Genomic DNA, 22,647 nt, shown 5'->3' with positions numbered 1-22,647 from the left:
ACTCCACTAATGACTGGTTTCTTTGTGGAGGTAGATTCCCAGATCCTAACTGTTTTGGTCCTATCACTTAGCCAGCTGGCTATCCAGGTGGTGATGTATAGGTGTATACCTAATTTTGCCAGTATGTCCACAATACCTGAGAAAGGTATTGTGTGAAAGATTTTGGCCAGGTCAAGGTAGGCAGTATGCACTATTTTGCCCTTATCTGTTGCTTTGATGACTTTCTCAAAGAAGTCTACCAGATTGTATAGCCTTGACCTACACTTGACAAAACCAAACTGGGTTGGCTCCAGTGTCTGAATGTTTCATATTTCATTGTCTGTCCTGCGAATTCTTTTCATGGATTTGCGTATGAAACTGGTCAGAATAATGCCTCTGTAGTTACTCTAGTCTTTAGATGGCCCATCCTTGTGCAGAGTGATGACCGTTATAGTCCTTCATTTGCTTGGCACACAACCTATCAAGTGATTCTAATGGTCTTGATAGGTTTGTGTTTCATGCTATTAAGGATGCATCTTATGATTAAGATATTATTAGGACCCATCAATGCAGTATTCCGGGCCTTGGAGACTACATTGAGGCTGTTTCCTAGTGATAATTGTGGGAATTATGGCTGAGGGTATTTCCTGAGGGATGTCTTGTGGGGGGGGGGGGTAAATTCAAGTTAAATTTGTCAGCCAGTAGACTTGATATATATTTCTAGTGTGTGTGTGTGTGTGTGTGTGTGTGTGTGTGTGTGTGTGTGTGTGTGTGTGTGTGTCTATCTATTTGCTTATCTGTATTTATCTACCAGTCTGACTGTGTTCTTTAGCTATTTATTTGTGTATCTGTTCTTTAAGTGTGGTCTTTTTGATACTTTTACATACATTGTTACCCAAATGTTCTGCTTCTGTGATGCTGTGAGGTAGAGCCAGAGAGAGTAGGGCAGTACGTTTGTTACATACGCCAGCATGGCTAGCTAGAGTTTTCTTAAGAATTATGTCTTTTGTATATTAAACTGATTTGTACAAGTGCTTGTGTTGAAAATGTATTTGTAAAGCTGTTTATGTTAAAAATGTACCAACGGTAGGTCCTGCCGAACAGAAAAAAAATACACCTGTATGTCACTGTATTGTAACTGTTGAAATGAATATATTGTAACAGAGGATACTGGAAGAACAGAGGTTACTCTCAGTCGGGCTAACTTTGAAAAATAATCTGAAATTAAATTACCTGGTTTAGGCCATAAAGATTGTATTTTACAGTTCTGATTGCAGTCAGAGCCAAAATGCATGTGAAAACTAGGAATAAGAATCCTACTGTATTGTCCTTAGGGGTGAATTACTTGCTACCCAGGAAGGGGGATCTTTTTGAAATTGTTTTATAGCTTCCAGATGCTGTAACACATCTTAGAAAAACTCTGTGTATTACAACACATATATGCTAGATTCTGGTTCAGTATCTAGTAAAGGGGATAGTGTAGGAACCAGAAGTCAGATGACCAGATGTATGTGATGTCATTTTGTCATCCAGCACTGAAGATGTTTTAATACTAGATGAGACAGAAATCTCAGGGCAGTCTGTTTTCAAAATCTGACAAAGAAGGATTACTCACCCAGTTCATCTTGCCTTGCTTTATTAAGTAACCAGGGAATAATAATTCTTTAGATGAGTCAGGAAAATATAGTGAGATTAGTTAAGTACTGTTTTCTGTATCTGTGTTGTTTTTAATATTTCCTTTGACTGTAAATAGATATTTAGTATTTTCATGTTCTCATATTTATTATTAAATATATTTACACTTTCATTGTGGCTGGTCTTTTAGAGACTATTTTAACTTCTGAGAGTACTTATATTCATTTGGTGACACTGTGTCCACTCCTGAGAGCCTTGCTACATTGGTCAAACACTACCATTTATATTAGTATTAATTTTGCTCAGTATAATTGGGTACCCTTGTAAGAGCCTTAGAGTATCTGGATTTGGAGTGTTTTGGTGGCAGTATGTACCTTATAGTCTGGGCAGAGGGGGCATAACTGGTATATCTGTGCCAGCCTTTTCCAGGCATGTGTGTATGTGTGAGTGAAAAATCAAATCTCAGTGTGTGTGTCAGCTACTTGGAGCAGGGACACAGAGTACTGATTTCACAGAGAGGGTGGTGGAGGACTTGGCTTGGAACACTCAGCTGAGGACTCAACTCTACAACTCTGGTTAATGGGTAGTCTTATTTAGGGCCTGGAGAGAGATAGGGGAACCCAGCCGCAGGATGGGAATGTGTTCCATGCATGCTGTTAATGGAAATTGTGCTTGGTGCAGAGCTGCATCTGTAAATACTGTGTGTATCTATTTTTTGTTCTAGATGAATATCTTTCACCTGTGTCCATGGTGAGGATCGAGACCCCTTGATCACTGGCCCAGAGAAGGGAAATCACAGCTTCCCTTTCAGATCTTAATGTGTTACACCATTGTATATCAAGACATAACACTGCTCTGATGCTGACTGAAAGACTATGCAAAAGTCATTCAGTGTTCTGGCTCATTTTGCTAACTGGCTCCTTAGGTTCAGTGAGACCATCTGTGACAAACCAAAATGCTGTAAGCCCAGATAACTGGAATTTTGTAAATAATTATTTTATGTCACTTGAATATATTAATATCATTTGTATAGAAATGTGACACTGCCAGCCCAGCTATCTGGAATTTTGTAAATCATATGTCATTTGTGAATATTAATATGATCCATAGGCTTGTCTTACAAATGTAAGAGAACTATATGTTATGTGGATATTAAACTACAGGTGCAGACGTGCATGTTGATCTGTATGTTATGTACTGGGCTTCAACAATGTAACCACTGTGTACCCTGCTGGAAAAGAGCAGAAATATATGTCTATGCTGATGTGTGTTTTAATGGTAGAAGTTGGAACATGCAGAGTTAAAATAAGTTGAAATTGTTTACGACTGTGCTATAAAAGTTAGTTAATGCAAAGAGACAGGATGTTTTATGACTTCCAGTTCTAGGCAAACTTCTGAGAGATAAGTACTTCTCACACAGAGATGCTAAAACTTCTGTTGGTATCTGTTAGCCTGGGAACTGAAGGCAAGTGACAAATAGTGTTATCATCCAGCTGACCCAGCAGTAATGTTTTGATATTAATTTGGGAACTCTCTCAGAGACTGTGCATTTTGTATTTGTCTTTGGACCTGGAAACATACATCTTCAGCACTTCTGCCTTGCTAATAGTAAGTAACTAGGGAAAAGTATCTCTTAGATATAGATAGGGATATAGTAAATATTAGTTTAGATTTTTTCTGCATTTATTTGAGACTGTCCTGCAGTGTTGTTTTAAACTATTTCCTATGATTTTGAACTCTGTAGTCACTGTGCTGAGTTATTGAGTATTGTCTTGTTCTTTTATTATTAAATATATTTAAACCTTTTAATTGTGGCTGGTTTGTTTAGAGATACTTAAGCTGTTAAGTACTTGCATATGTATTTGGTGACACTGTATAGGCCACTTCAATAGCCTTGCTGTTGGTCACACTTACCATTTGGATAATAGTAACATAGGTTCATAGGTTCATAGGTTTATACTAGGCTATCTGCCCTAAGGCATTTATAAGCCTAGCCCAAAGTTTTGTGGCTTACTCCACCCCTTATGTTAAAAAATACTGTGCCCATTAGTTTGTTGTGCCTCTGTCCAGCAGTGACACAGAGATGATTCCCGGGGTAAACCTATGATCCCCCATCCACCGGTCAAGATTTCTCTTGAATAGAGCCTGCGAGGTGCTCTGCCTCACATGGACCAGGATTTTATTCCACAGCATAGGGAGTCTCTGGGTGACAAATCTATCCCTCCAGCATGTCCTATTTATATCCGTGCTAAGGTTTAAGTCGCTTGCTCTAGTGGATCTGGTAGATTTGGATTTTTTGAGGTGGAGCATGTCCATTAATTCCGGGTTGGACATGGCCTTGTATGTCAGGCACAGGTCACCTCTGAGCAGGCGGTATGCGACTGAATAGAGCTGGAGTTTCTTCAGTCTGGCAGCATATGACAGATTTTGGAGTCCCTTTATCCTTTTGGTGAGGAACTTTTGGGGTCTCTCCAATTGCTGCAGGTGTCGGGTGAGATACATCCCGAATGGGGCATTGTACTCAATCATTGGTCTGATAAGTGAAGAGTACAGGGGAACAATGACCTCACTTGATCTGGATGTGAATCCCTTCATGATCAGGTGGGCAATGTAGAAGGTCTTTCTAACCACTTTAGCAATGTGAGTGTCAAAAGAAAGGCCACTGTCAACCTGGGTCCCCAGGTCCCTGATAACCTCTTCTGTGCTTAATGGATTGCCACCTATATGGTAGCTTGGGGTTACCTTGTTTTTCCTGAAGGGTATGACTATACATTTTTTGGCATTTAACTTCAGGCCATGGCTCTGGCACCAGCTATCAGTTTCTGTGAGACCCTCTGAAGGATATCTGTGTCCGATGTACTTTCCACTATGGCCCAGTTTGCAGTCATCTGCAAACTTTGTCAGCCATAGTCCTCCTATGTTTGCCTGTACTTCTGAGAAGTAGATGCCGAACAACAGGGGGCCAAGGACTGAGCCCTGTGGGACACCACTTGTGACCGGCTTGGAGTCTGACATGGCGCCAGCAACTCTAACCCTGTGGGTTCTGTCCTTTAGCCAGTTTGCAACCCATCTTGTGACATATGGGTTTACATTTAAGCTGGTAAGTTTTTCTATAATACCCGAGTGGGGTATTGTGTCAAAAGCTTTTGCAAGGTCAAGGTAGGCTGTATGGACTGCCTTTCCCTCATCAATGGCCTTGGTGACTGTTTCGAAGAAGTCGACCAAGTTCAAAAGGCATGATCTGCCCTTGACAAAGCCAAACTGGGTCGGGTCCAAAGTCTGCAAGTCCCCTATGTCTTTGTTTATGAGTTCCATTATGATCCTCTCCATAGCTTTGCAGACCAGGCTTGTTAAGTTTATGTTAAGCTTATACATCACACAGTAGGATTGGTCACCCTTTGGGAAGGGCTTTATAGTAGCTGATAAAGAGCTGGTTGGTAGCAGTGATAACTACCTTTTAGTCTGGGCAGAAGGAGGCATAGCTAATAAACCTGTGCCAGCCTTCCATAGGAGTTTCTGTGTGTTTGTATATAAATAAAATTGCAAAGTGTGTGTGTGTGTGTGTGTGTGTGTGTGTGTGTGTGTGTGTGTGTGTGTGTGTGTGTGTGTGTGTGTGTGTGTGTGTGTGTGTGTGTGTGTGTGTGTGTGTGTGTGTCTGTCTGTCTGTCTCAGTTACTTGGGCAGGGATACAAAGCACTGGTTGGACAGAGAGGGTGCTGGAGGTTTTGGTTTGACCGCTCAGCTGAGATCTTAACCCTATAGCTGTGCCAGTGGGGAGTGTTATTGGGGATCTGGTGAAAGAGGGAGAGACCAGCTCCAGACTGACTGTGATCTGTGAGTGCTCTTAAGGGAAGTTGTACTTTACTGTGTGTGTACTTGTCATCCTTTCATTGTGTACATCCCTCACTGGTGCTAATGGTGAAGATTGTGGCTCCTTGATTACTGGGCCAGTGCAGGGGCATCAAACCATCCATTGACAGTGTATAAATTAATAGGTATATATGTAATATCTCCTATTAACTCTGGCTGTGAGCCCACGTTTACAGTCTACATAGTACAGTTCACAATGTGAACATACATTGTGGATTTCAGCTGTCTGGCATATTATGTATGTAGGAAATGAGCAGGTACAAGACAGGATAAGGGTGAGTTGTGCATGTCTCTCTCTCACACACACACACACACACACACACACACACACACACACACACACACACACACACACACACACTATTTGATTTTGGTTTAGGTGTACTTCATTTAGATAAATATCTATTTTTACTACATAATTTGTCCACTATTTTGTCATAGTACTGTAAGTTGACTGTTCTTAGTTCACCCACATTTGAAGTTAAAAAAAATAATTTATGCACAGTTAATTTTATATTTTTCCCTGCATCCAATAACTTGCTTGGCATCATATTTCCACAAGGTGGCAATGTTGTCAAAACAAAGCCCATAGCTTAACATTTATCTTAAACTGTCTTTCAGAGGAAGGAAAGTATCTTGCAGATTAGCTATGAGAATTAAGCTTTGAACTGAGTGGGCACAAGAGGCAGAGTAGAGTTCTGAAAAATGTGAACATATATCTCTATTTATAATCAGAATCATGACTATCTAAACTCATTATGGATTACATGTTTTTTTTTTACTTTTTTACTTATTAAAAGAAGTTAGAAATATATAGACTACATTTATATACATATATATATATATATATGTGTGTGTGTGTGTGTGTGTGTGTGTGTGTGTGTGTGTGTGTGTGTGTGTGTGAGCCTGGTAGTTTACTTTGTCCATGGACCCTTTTCAAACAGAATTCAGGCTGCAATGGCAAATTCAATAACAAAGTAAGCAGTTTGAAATACAAAGAAAAAAAAAGTGCAATTAAGGTATTTGACAAAAAAAAAGGCATGTACAATAATACATAGCTAATGTGACAGTGACCAAAAAACATTATACACATATTACACATATTGTAAATATTTAACATTTATTAAAATGCATACATTATTAATGCTTAAATATGCAATGTAAACTTCATTTTTATCCAAAATTGTATGTAAGCATATTTCACAGTTAACAACCCAGAACGATGTTGCTGCTGTATAACTGGCTAGGAATTCATATGTGAATGTTGCATGGCTGTACAGAAAAGAGGGTGGGGATAATTATTTTTGCATCATTTTTATTTAAGGTATATCAAGCAGACTAAACTTGCACATTTTAGAATAGATCCACCAGTACAGTGGAACATACCTCACATCTTTTTAATTAAAGATTTCTGGACAAAGCCAAAAATAAAGGCTGGGGAGGGGAGAAGGGGAGACAAAGACCCAAAATCAGGGACATATTTTAAACATTGCTCTCTTAAACTTAAAAACTGCTAGAATAACAGGTTTTGCATCACCATGCCTTTTGTAAAGGATATGAAGTTAGACTTCAACATTTGTCATTATTTAATGAATTCAGTTGCCAGAAAATCAAAAACTTTATGAGAAACAAACCAAAAATATAAGGCAAAAATCTGGACATTCTGCAAAATTTTGATCATTTGATATGTATGCACTGGGACTTAAGAACTAGCATACGGCAGACTAGCCCATGACTCTGCAGCACATGCATTTATGTTTGAGCAGATGGTCTCAGTGTTTTCTTGAAATTCCTTAATTGTTTTATAATCCTAATATTCAATGGGAGATTGTTCCAAACAACTGAACCTATTTTGAGAAAGCTGTTTCACACATACAGAGTGTGAAAGGGGGCCTATATAATTGAATAGCATCATTATTTCTAAGAGCATATGATTTCTTCCTAAACCACAGCCTGCTGAGGAGTGGTGGACAGTAGCCATCATTTACTAATTTGTAGATGGATATATGGAGCAATAAAGTATCTCTACCTGTAACAGGTAGTTCTTTGTGTGAGCATTAGAGCAGTGCAGTGATGCTTGTGTGTGGTAGCCGAGTGTATGGCTCTAAACATTTTATTCTTGGCTGACTAAATGAGTGCATATTGTGTGCAAAGAGAAGTGCAGATAAAGGAAGGTAGTATTCCAGTCTGTGTAGAAGTTCATTTATGGCAATGGCACACCTAGCCTCAGTGGTCAACGAGTTGGGTATTCTGTAGGAGACTAAGCCAAGTTAATACATTGGTGACCTGAGCTTCTTTGTGTTGGTGGCATGATAGTTTTTGGTCCAAGATTAGTCCTAGGTACCTCAGAGAAGTATAGCAAGATGGTTGCCAAGAGGGTCTCTAATACTGAAGATGGGATAGTTTTTTAGAGGTGACACAACATTGCTCTTTTTGTGTATTCATGGGCATCTTATTTTTACAAAGCCAATTTCTTGTAACTTCAGAAGTTCACTGTTTTGAATGGATGATCTTTTGGATCTGACTGGGACACTGCCATCTGTGTAGCATATACTCAGTCTGAGGCAGATTATTAATATACAGCAAGAATAACAGGGTCTTGTGGGGCCCCTCATGTAGTGCTGCCAGTATGAGTGGCATTGTAAGTTACAGTCACTTAAGTTTATTAAAGATGGTTCTCAAGTCATTGTACCACTTTTATGGAGAAACATATGTCTGACAGTTTATACAGCAATATAACATGGTCATGAGTCATCTAAAAGATGGCTCCTGTAACTTTACCGTGCTCTGTTTGTAATGATGTAGTCTTTCTGTAAGTATGTATAGCTGTTAGAGTGCTGACGTTAGGCCAGAAACTGTGTTCCCTATCTGTAAGGAAGTCTTATTTTAGTAAGCTCTCAAGAATTTAATCCTATACTACTTTTTCAAGTATTTTAGCTATTGGAGAGAGTACTCATTACAGCCGAGTGCTCCTCCAGGCGTCTTCTGCAGTTAACCCCTACTGCTCCTCTAGGCGTCAAATATGGATTGTTCATATTTGCATTAATAATTCCAAAACCATGTTACTTACAAGGTACCAGGATATTTTGTCTTGAGCCATATGTGATGGCAAACACAACTCTATTGATATTTGACCTCTTTCAATGAGAGTTTTCTAGAACTCTAAGGTGATAACTTAGTTTTTAAAGGCTTAAGCCACGCCCACTAGGGGTTAAAGGTGCACACTCAAAAGAGCTGCTCCGGAGTGAATGAGAAAAGTCAGTTGCAGGCCATTCAGTCAGCAGAATAATCATGGTGGATTGAAAGCTACAAGGGAGGATTTTTATTAATGATTTAAAATGTGTGTCAGAGGCAAGCTAATTTTAGAATTTGGAGGTGGAGTGTGTTAAATGTATGGTTTTAACCCGTGTCCATGTTTTAAAAAAAAATTATAATGAAGTTTTTGCTGTTAAGCACATTTTATTTACTTATTTAACTTTTACAAATGTGCTGAAGGCCCATACATTTGGAACAAGTTATCTTTTGGCAGACATGTAAAATAACAGGGTGATACTTCTATTTACTTTAGAAATGAATCACGCACAATCTCCTGCTTACAGCTGAAGGTGGAAATTGCCAAAAATGTCCTCATTCCACATCTTTAGTATTTTCTTGATATTAACCTGGATTAATTCCTTTCAAAATGTTGCTACCCTTCATAAAGTCAAGAATAAAATGTTCAGCTTCATTCACTTACCATGCAAGAGGGAGCACCACTGTGATTCCATTTAAAAATGGTTACCATCTGAGGCAAGAGCACATTATTTACTAGGTGACGCTATTAATTGGAATCTATTGTCTACTTTTAAAAACACACAATTAGTCTGCAGCTCCCAGCTACAAAGCCACCCCATACACTATGGCAAGAACAGAAAGATCCTTCTACAAACTCACACTGTAGCATGGAATACTCTAGCAGATGAAATATAAAAAACCAGCAAACTACCTCTATCAGGTCTATATTAGAACATCAAAGTTTTAAAACTTTGAATGTTCTAATAACCCCTATTTAGCGAACGCTGAAAACAACAAAGCTACAGAAAACCAATTTTTTTCCTAGGGAAAGAATTCGGTTGTCCGTTTCTGTCACTTCACTATTTTCAGCGCTGTGGTGGAAAGTTACGGGTCGGGTTCAGGTAAGTGTGCAACTGGGCATGGGTTAGGAGAGTTAGGGTTAGGGCGTGGGTTAGGTATGTGTGTGATTGTGTGGACGTGAGGGTTAGGGTGGGTTAGGTGAGTTAGGGTTAGGGCGCGGGTCAGGTAAGTGGGCGATTGTGTGGACATGAGTGTTAGGGTGGGGTAGGTGAGTTAGGGTTAGGGCACAGGTGAGGTGAGTGTGCGATAGTGACGGACCTTAGAGTTAGGGTTTGGGTTAAGGTAAGTGGATAGTTAGTGATGTATGTACAGTTTAGTGTGGGGTTAGATGTAAGATTTTTAGGTGTATGTGTGTGGATTGCTGTGTGTTTGGTGTGCTTGTGTTGTGTGTATGTGTTTTGGAGCAATTCGCTGTTCTGCATGTTCGATGTTGTCAGCGTTCGCTGAATTAGGGGTCGATATTAGAATATTCAAAGTTTTGAAACTTCTATGTTCTAATATAGACTCACCTCTGTCAAGTGCTTCTTCAAAGCACATTTAAGTAGCAAAAATAAGTGCAATTCTTGTAGGAAAACTAGGTTAGATCTATGGAAATGCCAGCTAAGCTGTCCTACTAAAAATCATATATCACGCAATGTACAGCCTCAGTGATATCACACAATATGCAACCATAATGATATCATGCAAACAATGTGCAACCTTAATGATAAATACAGACAAGTATGCAGCCAATGTGAAGAGGTAAGGTAAATAGTACTGGTATCTTTGTATATAGGCAGTGATTTTTGCAAATAGCATTCATTTAAAAGCATACCTATAATAGTTATTGAACTGTCTTAGTGCTAGTATCATTGTAGAGAATGCAGAGGTTTGTGCAAAAACATTTGTTCAAAAGTGCAGCTATATAATGCATGTGGATTTGCACATGCTAGTTGTAATGTAACTTGGAAAGTAATCTTCTTGCAAATGTTTTGAAAAGTTGGTACTACCTCTTTGGTCACATCATAGAAGAAAAGTCCTTGGACCAGTTTATTTACTCATTTAAAGGCAAAATAGATAAGTAAGTAGATCAATAATTCATTCTGTGTTGTTGTACTCATGTCCAACTCTTTAAGAAAAATACAATGCAATTTTGTTATCTGTTTAAAAGAACCTGACAGTTTATAGAAATCACAGGTACATTGCCAGAGGTACAGAAATAATGAAATTGCTACTCATTTCCATGGCAATTTATTGCCTCTGTTTCTAGATATTCACTTGAACTGATGTTTGGATGTTATGTTAATCTCAACTACAAAAGTATATTTGATAGAAATTTTAAAAAGTGTCAGTTTCATCTCAGTTAAGGTAACATTTGATATGATATTGTCAATCTCATCCTAATTCTCACTGATGGGGTCTGATCTGATGCATCAGATCGGTCTTGGCCAGTTTGCTAGCTGGAGGACTTTAACCAAGCTTGTGGGCTAATACCCTTCCCATGATGCACCTGGAAAATACCTCAGATCTCATTTGCCCCACTGCATGGAGGATGTCAATCAGCTCTGGGCTAAATCTTTAATCTCTTTTTTTATCTCTTTTTTACCTTTGATGTCAAATTATCTCTATAACATTGCTTTTATAACTGTTTTTGAATCTTTGTGTAGTTATTATACGTTCCTGTACTTGAGGTCCGTTTAAATTAGAGGGCTGTTTTTTCCTTCCCTTCCCATTTTTTCCCTTTTTAAATTTATAGGGCTTCCCTTAATCTTCCTGCTGTGTTTTTTGTATAAAAAGTGTGTTATTGCCCGTTTTTAGTTAGGGGGCTTGTTGTTTCTCAGTTGCTGTTATAGTACAAAAAAAATTGTAATGCTTCATACAGTGTTTCTACTGCTGTTAATGGTAGAGCAGTATTTTTTCTAGCCCTCCCTTTGTTGTGTTTGTTCCTTTTTTTAAGTAGCTTAGTAGTGTGAAACTGATTAGTCACTATGTCTCAAAAGGAATACAAACCTCTTGACTTTAAAAAGTGTTCAGAATTCAACAAGAAAATGCCTTTAAGTGACACTCATTCCCTTTGTGTCTGTTGTCTTGGACCTCTGCATCTCCAAGAAGATTGCTCTATATGCCATGCATTTAACCAAAGGGCATTGGTGGAGTGTAAAAACAAATTGATTTCAAAAAGTCTTCTTCCATCACCCTTTGCAGAAGTCCTCTCTTCAGCAGACAAGCCAATCAAGTCTCCAAAAAGGTGGTCTTCTGTTAAATCTTCAAAGCCACCAAAGAAAATACCTAGATTGTTGGCTCCAAAAGCAAACTCTGCTCTGACCACTTTAATCAGATCCAACTAGGATCAGACAAGACCTTCCAAATCCTTAATATCTACATCATTAGAATCTGTGACCTCCAGACCACCTTCTACCATTTTAGCCAGATCTAGGTCTCCTAGTTTATCTTCTCTTCTACCTGATCCCTTTCAAATGATGATGTGGATAGGTTGGGGCAGGGACTATTGAAGACAACTCCTTTGGCCAGACTTATTCTGGATCCGAACCCAAGAGAGTTGGAGAAAACCTTCACGGTGCCTATTCTTCCTCTGATCTGATCTTCTGCTTCAGAGCAAGAAGCCTCTGAGATCCAGTTTGTTTCAGCGTCTGCTGCGAGACCTCATCCTATTTCTTCAGATCCGACATCTGCTTAGAGCTTCTCCATTTCTTCAGATCAGGAGACTCCTAGGATCTGACACTGTCTGCTCTGATCCTCTGAGTAGATTCGGATCTCCCCGAGTCCATCTTTGCTTCTCAGGGCATTGGCATGGATGAGGTCAGTTCCTACTTCTGCCTCAGAGTGGCTGTCCTCTGCTCTGGAGGCCCCTTCAGATCAGGCAACTCATTTGTCAGCTCCATGGGGCTCTTTGGAGCCAAGCCAGACTGCTTTTGAGGCTATGGAGAGAGTTATGACTTCTTCCCAGTCTACCGAACAAGCTACTGCAGAGCTTCTTTCCCCTACACAGGTGTCTCAATCTCATCATCCCCTTCCATGTGATCGCAGAGTTTCCAGACCTCGGGAAACCCCCGAGGGGGTCCCCATCTCTTCCAAAACATTCCTGAATACCCCTCTGAAGACGTTCTTCAGAAGAGAACTTGCAAGAGGACACACCTAGACTCCCCTGATGAGTGACTTAGATGACACAGAAGGATCCCCATGATCACCCACTGAGGAGGTCTCATTTAGAGAGATCCTGGAGATTCTGAAACAAAAGAGTGATTGACAGCCCTCCTCCCCTTTTGCCGAAGAGTCAGTCTACCTGAAGGCCTTTGGATCTCACCCTTTAACCTCTTGGGTGACTCTGCCTTCCAATGAGCTCATAGACCTGCTCTTTTGCAAGGCATGAGAGACCCCAGATACCATAGAGACCACTCCTCAGGGGCCAAATAAGTACATTACTGCCCCAAAGGACAAATCCTTTTGGACAAAAGGGGTGGCAGTGGCCACTAAGAAAGTACTTTCTGAGACTAGTTCTTCTATCCACCCTCCTAATAAAGATTCTAGGATGATGGACAGATATGGAAGGAATGTGTTCTCTTCAGTGACTTTTTCTCTTTGATCACTGAATTACCTTATCCACTTTACCAGACTGTAGAGAGATCTGATTAAGGAGTTGTCAGGCTGTCTTCAAGGAGAAGTTGCTGATGCAGTCAGAGAAAGTCAATGCACAGGTAGCCATCCTCAGTGCAGTTATGAATTCCTCCATGAGGCTTATATCATATGCTGCAGATGGAGCGAGTAGAGTTGTAGGTTCAGGTATCTCCATCAGGAGGTAGACCTGGATGAACCTTTGCGACTTTGCGGAACCCTTCAGATCTTCATTTTTTAACACCCCATTTGACAACTCATCACTCTTTGGGCCTAAAGTAAAAGAAATGCTCACCAGATGTGAAAAGGAAGGTAAGACTTTGTCTGCTGTTGTACGTCTTTCTGCAACTACCAGACCCATTCCCAAAGGTCAAAGAGGAAGTGGGAAAATGTGGTTCAGGAGAAGCCAAAGATCTTAACAAGACACACAAGGTGAAAGTTCTTCCCGAGGCAGAGGGGGGAACAACAATGGAAGATGCTGACCACGTGAAAGAGGAGGTCCACAAAACCAGGGCTCCAGAGATACCTTCTTTGGTAGGCCATTTTAGCGCTCCTGAAGGAGTACCCGATTGTCCACCTCTGGAGGCAGTCGGGGGGGGGCATTTATCCTTGCACTTAACCTGACAAAATGTTACCACAGACAGATGGGTGCTGGATATAATTTCCAACGGATGTACAATATCCTTTTATTCCCCCACCCCGGTTAAAAAATCAGTTCCAGATGTTCCACCCAGTCAGCAAGAACAAGTAACATTAGAGGATCCAAAAGTTGCTAAGCAAAAGAGTCATCCAAGAAGTCCTCGCAGACCAGAGATGATCCGGAACTTACTCAAGATTCTTTTTAGTTCTAGAAGAAAACAGGGGACTGGAGACCCATTTTAGATCTCAACAATTTAAACAAATCTGTGAAGAAGACAAAGTTCCAGATGGTAATACCGCAGTCAATATTTCTGTTGCTGGAAAAAGACAGTTGGATGTGCTCCATAGACATACAAGACGTATGCTACCATATACTAATGGAAAGATGGTCAAGAAGGTACTTACGCTTTCAGCTAGGAGCCAGTCATTACCAGTTCAGAGTCCTGCCCTTTGGTCTCACTACAGCACCCAGAGTGTGATAGCGGCTCACCTGAGGCACCAAGGATTCCGAGTGTTTCCCTATCTAGATGACTGGCTCATCACTGCCCCAACCAGACATCTTCTGCTGCATGCCAGGGACTACACCATTCAAACTTGCATCTCCCTAGGCTTCATGATAAACTTTGAAAACTCTGTTCTACAACCATCTCAAAACTTAAACTTCATTAGAGCAGAATTAGACACAAATTCCTTGATGACAAAACTCCCTCAAGAACGAGTACAGGATCTTTGCTACCATGTTCGGAGACTAATCAGAAAATCTCGTCCGACAGAGAAACAAGTTCTACAAGTGCTGGGGAAGATGGCCCCCTAGCATGTCTCCATATGAGAATATTACAGTGACTACTATCAGCTCAATGGTCTCTCCCTTTTTTAATTTCTCCAAATCGTTTGGGTTTCTAATACCATGACAGGAATGGATCCCATTCCTAAGTCAAAGTACAATTAAAGTTCATGAAATTATTATTGCTTCACTCCTTGATATCAGCCAAAAGTGTTCTTCAGTAATGACTCCTTCTGTAATTTGTACAGAGTTATGTGTATTGGTAGCGTATCTAAATATGATTGTAGACTCTTTTTTTTATAAGACCAGTTGCTCCTACTACTATTGGAACTATCTGGGTTTCCTTCTTCCACATTGCTCTAGTTTCTGCTTGCAGAACCTGATATTTTATGACTGTACCTCTCTGTATGCAGGACACTGTAGTCACTGAGTGTGCCGAGTTCAATGATCAATGCTACTTTTGTCTTCTTTTCCTGGAAAACTATATCTGGTTTTCTAGCATCTATCTTTTGAATTGTTGGTAATGGATGATCCCATGTGATATAGACTTCATCATTTTCTATGATGCTTTGTGGCTCATGTTTCCAGTGTTTTTCAGACACATCAACACCATAATATTTGCATAATCCCCAGTGCAGCAGTCTTGCCACATTATTATGCCTTTCAGTATACAGTCCTCCTGCCATTAGTATGTCACAGCCAGCAATGAGGTGTACAACTGTTTCCAATTCTGTTTTACAAAACCTACATTTGTTTCTCCCACATGTTCAATGGACTTTGTAAACCAACGTGTACATAGCCCACTATCTTGTGCCGCCAATATTAACCTTTCATCTTTTGGTTTGAATTCACTTCTCCTTAACCATTCCTGCATTTGTTCCTAATCAACATGAGGTTCTTATAGAAGTTTTCTATACTTGCAACTATATTTATGCGTTTTCCACATTTCTTGCCTTTTCATCTGGTCCTTTACCTTATATTCTTTCTTTTGTTTTTTGGCATATTCATTTGTGCCTGATTTTTTATCTACTTCTGGTTTGATTTCCATTCCTGCTTGATATGCTTTTGCTAAGTTAAGCAGGGAAGTCATCTTAGATGTATTCTCCTCATGTTTCAAAACTTTCACTACGTTTGGGTCTTGTGAGGTCAGCAGATGTGTGGAGTCCCACGATTGCAGATCCATACATGTAATCAATTTCAAGAAGCCCCATCCCTCCTTTGGAATGGGGAATATATAATCTTGCTATGCACTGATTTTTATAGATCATTTGGTGAGCATGAAGCATCCTTCTTGTTTAAATATCTCAGTGGCGGATTTAGGCATGGGCGCAGGGGCGCGCGCCAGCCCCTTTTTCAACTTTGTGTTTTTTTTTTTTGTTGAAAAATCAGGTGCATCTTTCCAGGAGAATCCTGTCACCAAAGCGCCAAATACATCGAGATGTGATTGGAGATTGCAGTCAGATGATTTGTTATTTTAATAACAGTTATAACGGTCTGCATCTTCCCTTGTAGTTTTGGCACATTGGTGAGAGCTGTGACAGTAACTTTAAGTTGAAGGGCAAGTGGAATAGTAGACTCGCACACTTTAAATAAGATGACAGGTTGGTGCTTTGTATAGCTGTACGACCTAGTCTGACTGAAATCACAAAAAGTTGTTCTTGCTGTTAAAGAATGCTTGTCGCATTGGGAGTTTTGCGTAGGTGAGTTTAGTATAGTTACATTTAAACGGCCCAAGTAATTTGTTTGCTTTGTAGTTTAAAGTAACCCAGAATCACCTAATACATCAAAATAGTAAATTTGACTCTGGTTTATCTTTGGTAGTAAACATTATTGAATGGCAGTTGGTAAAACAAATATAGCGAGTAAATACGGCAATAAAGTGTCAGCAGCGCTAAGTATTTCATACGCCGTAGGTGTATATTTAGGCATAGCTAACAAATTATGTCGTTTATGGTTGGGTGTAGTTTAGTCAAGGGGAGACGAGAGCAACGTGCTTGGTTTCGAAATGATTGTAATTGGGCTGTTCAGATAGTCCTATTCGCTTGTAGGAAGATCAGGAGATTTGTCTTGCCTTTGCTAACTTTTAGATAACATTTTGCGTCTGAACTGTTCTAAGATTTCAAAAGTTATAGCTCCATAACCTTTGGTGTTGAGCGGCGTAAGAGTAGACTACTTCTCACAAATAAAAATTAAAAAAAAAATAATTTAGAAAGTGCGCTTGTGCTGGGGGTTATGTTTGCCTTTATTGCAGTTGTTGCTTATTATGGAATTTCCCCCTTGTTGGACTGGGGAGCTGTATAGCTTTCACCTTCTCGCTTTTAAATTAGAACGGAGGACAAAGTCAAAATAGTTAAGCTATCATCTGATCAGTGGTCTTTTTTTAAACACTGGTATGCATATGAATTTTTGAGCGTACAAGATGTACTGGGAATTGTCAGAAATAAAACCATAATTATAGTTTTTACCATTCTAGAATCTGAGTAAATTGTTGTACATAACTCAGAACCATGTATTAATAAGTTATTATGTCTTTTACCAGGCATCTAGTAGTCCCTTTGGTGGCATTTTCTTATCTTACCTTACAGGCAGCAGATAGAGTGATAGATTTCAGATTGGTATTTTTAGCAGTATGTGCTGTGCCACTGAATGCAGAGTCCAGCGGTCACAACAAAGGACAGCAGGGCTCCTGGAAGAACTGAACAGAGGAATTACATCCAGTAGGGTGGACTATTTATTTATATTTATATTAAATATTGAAGTTAATGTCTTGTAGGTAGGATGCATTTTATGACCAGTATACAATTATTTTTATGAAGAGTAAACAAAGAGTTTAAGATATAAGTGCAGAATTATCCCTCATCTCCGAAGCATGAGCATTTGGTGGTATTAAAGATGTGCTCTTTTAATTTGTTTTTGAATGAGTCCAGGGAGTTTAGTTGCCTGAGTGTTAATGTAGGGACTATGTGAAGACACTGAATCAGAAATGTTCAGTATAATGAGAAACTCTATGCTGTACATGGGTTGGAACTGGAACTGCTACTCATTAGATGCTTTACATACTCCTACTGAGGAATAATTTAGGAGTGTCTTACCCACATGGTGAAGTCTTGAGTCAAACAGGATATCAGACTCCTTAAAAAGAATTCATAGAAGGCAGACAAAGCTTGTAGGTAGAAGCATTTCTGATGAGAGGCAAAAGACTTCACACCCTATAGACGACAGAGTTGGAAGACATGTTAGAGTTCTTTGGGCATTACATTGGAAGTAGAAATACCTACCACACCTTGATCTTTGGGAATTAGTATGCCACTAAGAGTAAGGACTTGAATTTAGGGCTGTAGTCTGGATTTTCAAATTTATACTTAAAGCTTCCATATTGCTATGTTACCCCCTCCCGCACTCCTGTCATAGCCAAAGCAAGATGTTGCAGTCCACCCACTCAGTTACAAAATGCTGCTCTCTGAGCCAATCACTTGCGATCAGATTCCAGGAATTTGATGATAATCACTTTATAGTGAAAACGGTATGGGTATTTCTTTCTGAGGCATCTTCTTTGCGTGAAAAAAATGCATATAAAATACTTTGTTTACTTTCAGACAAACTGCATTCTGGTGTAGCTAAATCCTTCTGCCCAGTCACGATTCCATTTTAATACAGTATACGTTTGTCTGCCTATTTGACTGCAGTCGTTAGGTCATCATTTTAAGTAACAAATTGTTGGATAGTGACTTACAAATTTATTGGTATAAACGAAGGGGCAATGAGATGGGTTAAACTGGGATTCTTTGATTAGGTGAATAATTGATATTTTAATTTACAATGCAGAGTATTTAGCATAGCTGAATAGTTCAGCACAATATTTGTCAGTAATGAATACACAGGGCGGCATTCTGGGCATCTGGATGACTGGGGGGATTTCAATGAAGAAGTCTGAAGATAAGTAAAGCAAAGCATACCTCTCAGGTGTCCAGATTTTTGTCTCATATTTTGGTCTGTTCCTCATAAAATGTGTGGTTTTCTGGAAAATCACTGGGATGATCTGAGGACTGAAGTCACTAAACAATGACATCATACATTTCAGTTTCTGACTTCATATCCTTCAGAAAACATATGTTAAAACAAAGCCTGTTACTCTAGCAACTCCAAGTTTATAAGAGCAATATTTAAAATATGTCCCTATTTTTCAGCCTTTGTCCCTCCATTTTGTCAGGCTTTGACTAGATTTCTTGCACTAAGAGGTTGAGAGGTATGAACCAAGGTATTCAAAGACTATTAAGGTTTTAAATTTGGGATGTTTTTGTTTGTGTATGCCAAAAATGACCTGTTTGCCATTATTTTGAGGATGAGATTTTATATTACATATGATTGATATGATTTTTTTCTGCATTGTGACTGTAGGAAAAGCAACTTCCGCAAATGTCTTTTTTTATTTGTAAGAATAAAAATGTAATAAAATGATGTACAAATGAGACACAACGGTCTGGATGTGAAAATAAAAGGTTTGTGCAACTGAAAAGCAAATGTATGGAAATGAAAACATGAAATATATTTTTACACTGGGTTACCAACAGTTATTTGTATCAGTGTCTTGTTACTAATGTTCTTGTGCATAATTGTAATAAATCTGTTTCAGTAGCCTCGGCGGCAGTAATTAATTACAAAGCCAAGATAAAATCTCTGGTGATAAAGTTGCCTGTGCCATATTAGTGAAAGTGAACTAGTTGGTTGGTCTTGCCTAGCTCAGACATATATGAAAAGACCTTTCATTGCGAGTGTTGTTTGGTTAGAAGTTTGCTGAACCTATAAGCTGATTCTTTACAGTTACAACATTTCAGCCAATTTTGTTGTCTCTGAATTTTAATACAATTTATAAAGTTTGATTTCCCTGAATGTCTAGACAGACTTTGGAAGCTGTTCAAACCTCTCAAGTGTCCTTATTTTCCAGTGATGTTCCTATTCTCAGACCTTATTTAGAATATCTATATTTCTGGAGGTATGTCTCCATTTTCAAGTTTGATTTATCCCTTCACACAATTTTCTGAATCCCCCTCATCCCATGTGTTTTGAAGATGTCTAGTACACAGAAAAAACACACTACATGGCCAACATACTAGTGGCAACAATTTAAAGAGAATTCAGATTTTACAACTACCTTTTTTTTTTTTTTTTTTTTGAAGAAAAATAAATGACCTTGTGTGGTACAACTTTGTGATACAGTTCATTGAAATCTACTGATTTTACACTGTCATTTTGATAATGTGCTTATATTTTCCCATCATTTTGCCAGTCTCTGCTTTTTTAATATGTTTTTTGAGTAGTATCCAACTATTCTACTGGAAGCGGAAAGAGTTGTGTTATTTAGTATTCAAATTTTACACAAATTAATATTCCAGATATTTAGATGGATGTTCCCATTTTTCAAGAACCTTTGTTCATATTTTCAATCTGTGTAGGTTGAAAGGTATGCATGGAATATGCATTCTCTTAGAATGGGCTGAGTCTCTTCTGTACCATTAACTAGCACAACCAATATCCCATCTAGAAATTTACAAAAACTGGGAGCACACTAGACCTGATAAATAACTTGTGTGTTGAGTAAACCTCAACACTCCAGACAGCAGGCTTTGAGACTTTTAAAGGAGGTACCCTCATCCATTCACCACCCTCTTGATTTACCACTGCCAGTATATTGGTTCCATACATACTATGCTATATTGTCATACCCTCAAAACTGAGACACATAGAAATGAAGAAAATGTGTGCAGCATTGTGTTTATTGTGCAAATTAGTCAAGTTAGGCCACATGCACAACCATGTCACACCCATGATGAACAGAATAAAAAATAATAGTGTGTGAAAGCAGCCCTTCTGAATGGAAAACTACTTCCACTAACATACCAAAATTGCTTTCATAGTACATTAGACTTTCAGATAAATAGATGTGCTCGCCTCTAAATGTCCTCAGTAAGGTACACAGATGTCAAAGTGGTGCCTGTTCTTTGGCCAGATGCATTTGTCAAAACAAAATGCATTCAATAAGCAAGTTCTGTATTGAGCCTGTGATAAAGTCAGAAGTTACAGCCTGTATTAAGTAAGAATAGAATATCTTTTGATTGCTAATCTTCACATCTGTTAACAAAGCATGTGTTCCTTCTACACTAGGGGGCTTTGGGGGCATGAGATTTTACTTATCTGATTTTTTCTTTTGAGAATGCTGTCTCTCCCTTATCTATATCTTTTTACTGTCACTGGAAGCAACCAAGTGCAGCCCAAACCCTTCCACCTTCAGGAAGTCCTATCCTCACTGTAGCACTTGCTTCTCATAGCCTTACTTGCTTAGACTAATTCAAGCTAGCTTTCCCTAGGCAATGAGCTACCTGTCAGAAGTGGCCAGACCACCTGTTTAGTAATCACCATAATCTCTTTGTTATTGTAATGCATCATTTCCATAATAATACATGCACTGTAGCACCATATGTATTAACTCGTACACATATGGAGAGAGTGAAAAGAGATACAGCCATATGTTTCTTGAGTCAAGTTTAGCCTGGTTCCATGATAGACATTGTAGGTTCAGGACTAGACTATAATAACTTGGTAGTACTTATTGCCAAAAAAAAGTATCCATCCCTTTTTATTTGGTCTTCTCTCTAGCACTTCCTGCAAACACATTATAGATTATGTTACAGTTTTCTAGCAGTGAACAGGCTGCTATGCTACACATCCTTAGTGGGGGCATTGTAGGTAGCACTGTCTGACATCATGCCATATATCCTTCTTTCACTTCCCTTCACTTTAGCCCTTCCAGCCTGCATTCCACCACTGAGAACACACTTCTCCCAACTAACTATATCCTATACAATGTAACCTGCTGTCCCTTGTGGTGACAGGCTTCCATTCACTGGCAGAATGCAGGATTGCTAGTATCCCAGGTACTCATGCATAGCTGATAAAGGTGATATTTCCTTGTGCGTTATTCCTTCCTGCTTGAAGTGTACAGTAGTTTTGTGCTGTCTCAGACCCCCAACAACAATGAGTAAAGTTTACTATATTAATTGCTGTTTGTTGGGGTAGAACAACTTCAGAATGAGAGTAGGCAAACATAGGTGGTGGGTAAGTAGAGGGGAGTTTTTTCTATCTATTCACTTGTTTGAGACCTGTGCAGCCAGAAGTACATATGTCTTGAAAAACTGTGCACATGGGCTGTCAGATACAAGCACTTTTTTTTTTCTTAAAGGGAGTTGTCTTTCATGACATGTAGATTTGAACAAACCTAGCAGATGTCATAGGATCAATGTAAAATAGCTGACTCAAATGGTAAGCTAAGTCTGAAGCAGCTATGGACATGAACATAGAGGCCATGATATGTAGGCATACATGTGTATAATACATACATACACATATAGATACAGGTATCTGTTAATCTTCACCATCTTCTGGTAACTGTGGGAACGCATTATTTTTCGTTCATTATTTTTGCCTGCTGACATGTGGTAGGTGTTTGAGAAACGTTAAAATCTAAGCAGTGCCACCCCTGTTTACAAATGTTCGCTATAACAAATCAAGCTGTCAGAACTGCTAAGTGACATAAGTCACCATGCCTGAAATTTTGTTGTTATGGTGAGGAATTATTAAGTTGCCCCCTGTGTTTTGTACTAATCTACTGACTAGCATATGTGGTCCTTTTCTCTTGCAAATAAACATGTTGACTGCGTTCTGTTGTATGGAGATATTTTTGTAGGGGTAAGCATAAAATGTCTAAAAGGCGCTTCTCCTAAGTATTTAATTGTGGTATCTGGTGGAGAAAGCCATACCTTATAAGCAGTGGTGTAGTTGTACTTTATTTTCTGCTTCTATGTGCTAATTGCTGTCTCACAATCTACCTGGCATTTAAACTGTAATTTCACTCAAGCTGCTGCCCCCAAAAAAGCACAATACTTTCAGCTGCTCAGTCAACTACAGGTATTGCTATTCGGTTTGTATTCCTCTTGTAA

The sequence above is a fragment of the Protopterus annectens genome, chromosome 1.part0 (genome assembly GCF_019279795.1).
Source record: "Protopterus annectens isolate FY-2018-M chromosome 1.part0, PAN1.0, whole genome shotgun sequence".
NCBI lineage: Eukaryota > Metazoa > Chordata > Ceratodontiformes > Protopteridae > Protopterus > Protopterus annectens.
The sequence above is the reverse complement of the archived record's forward strand: the minus strand, read 5'-3'. Positions refer to the sequence as shown.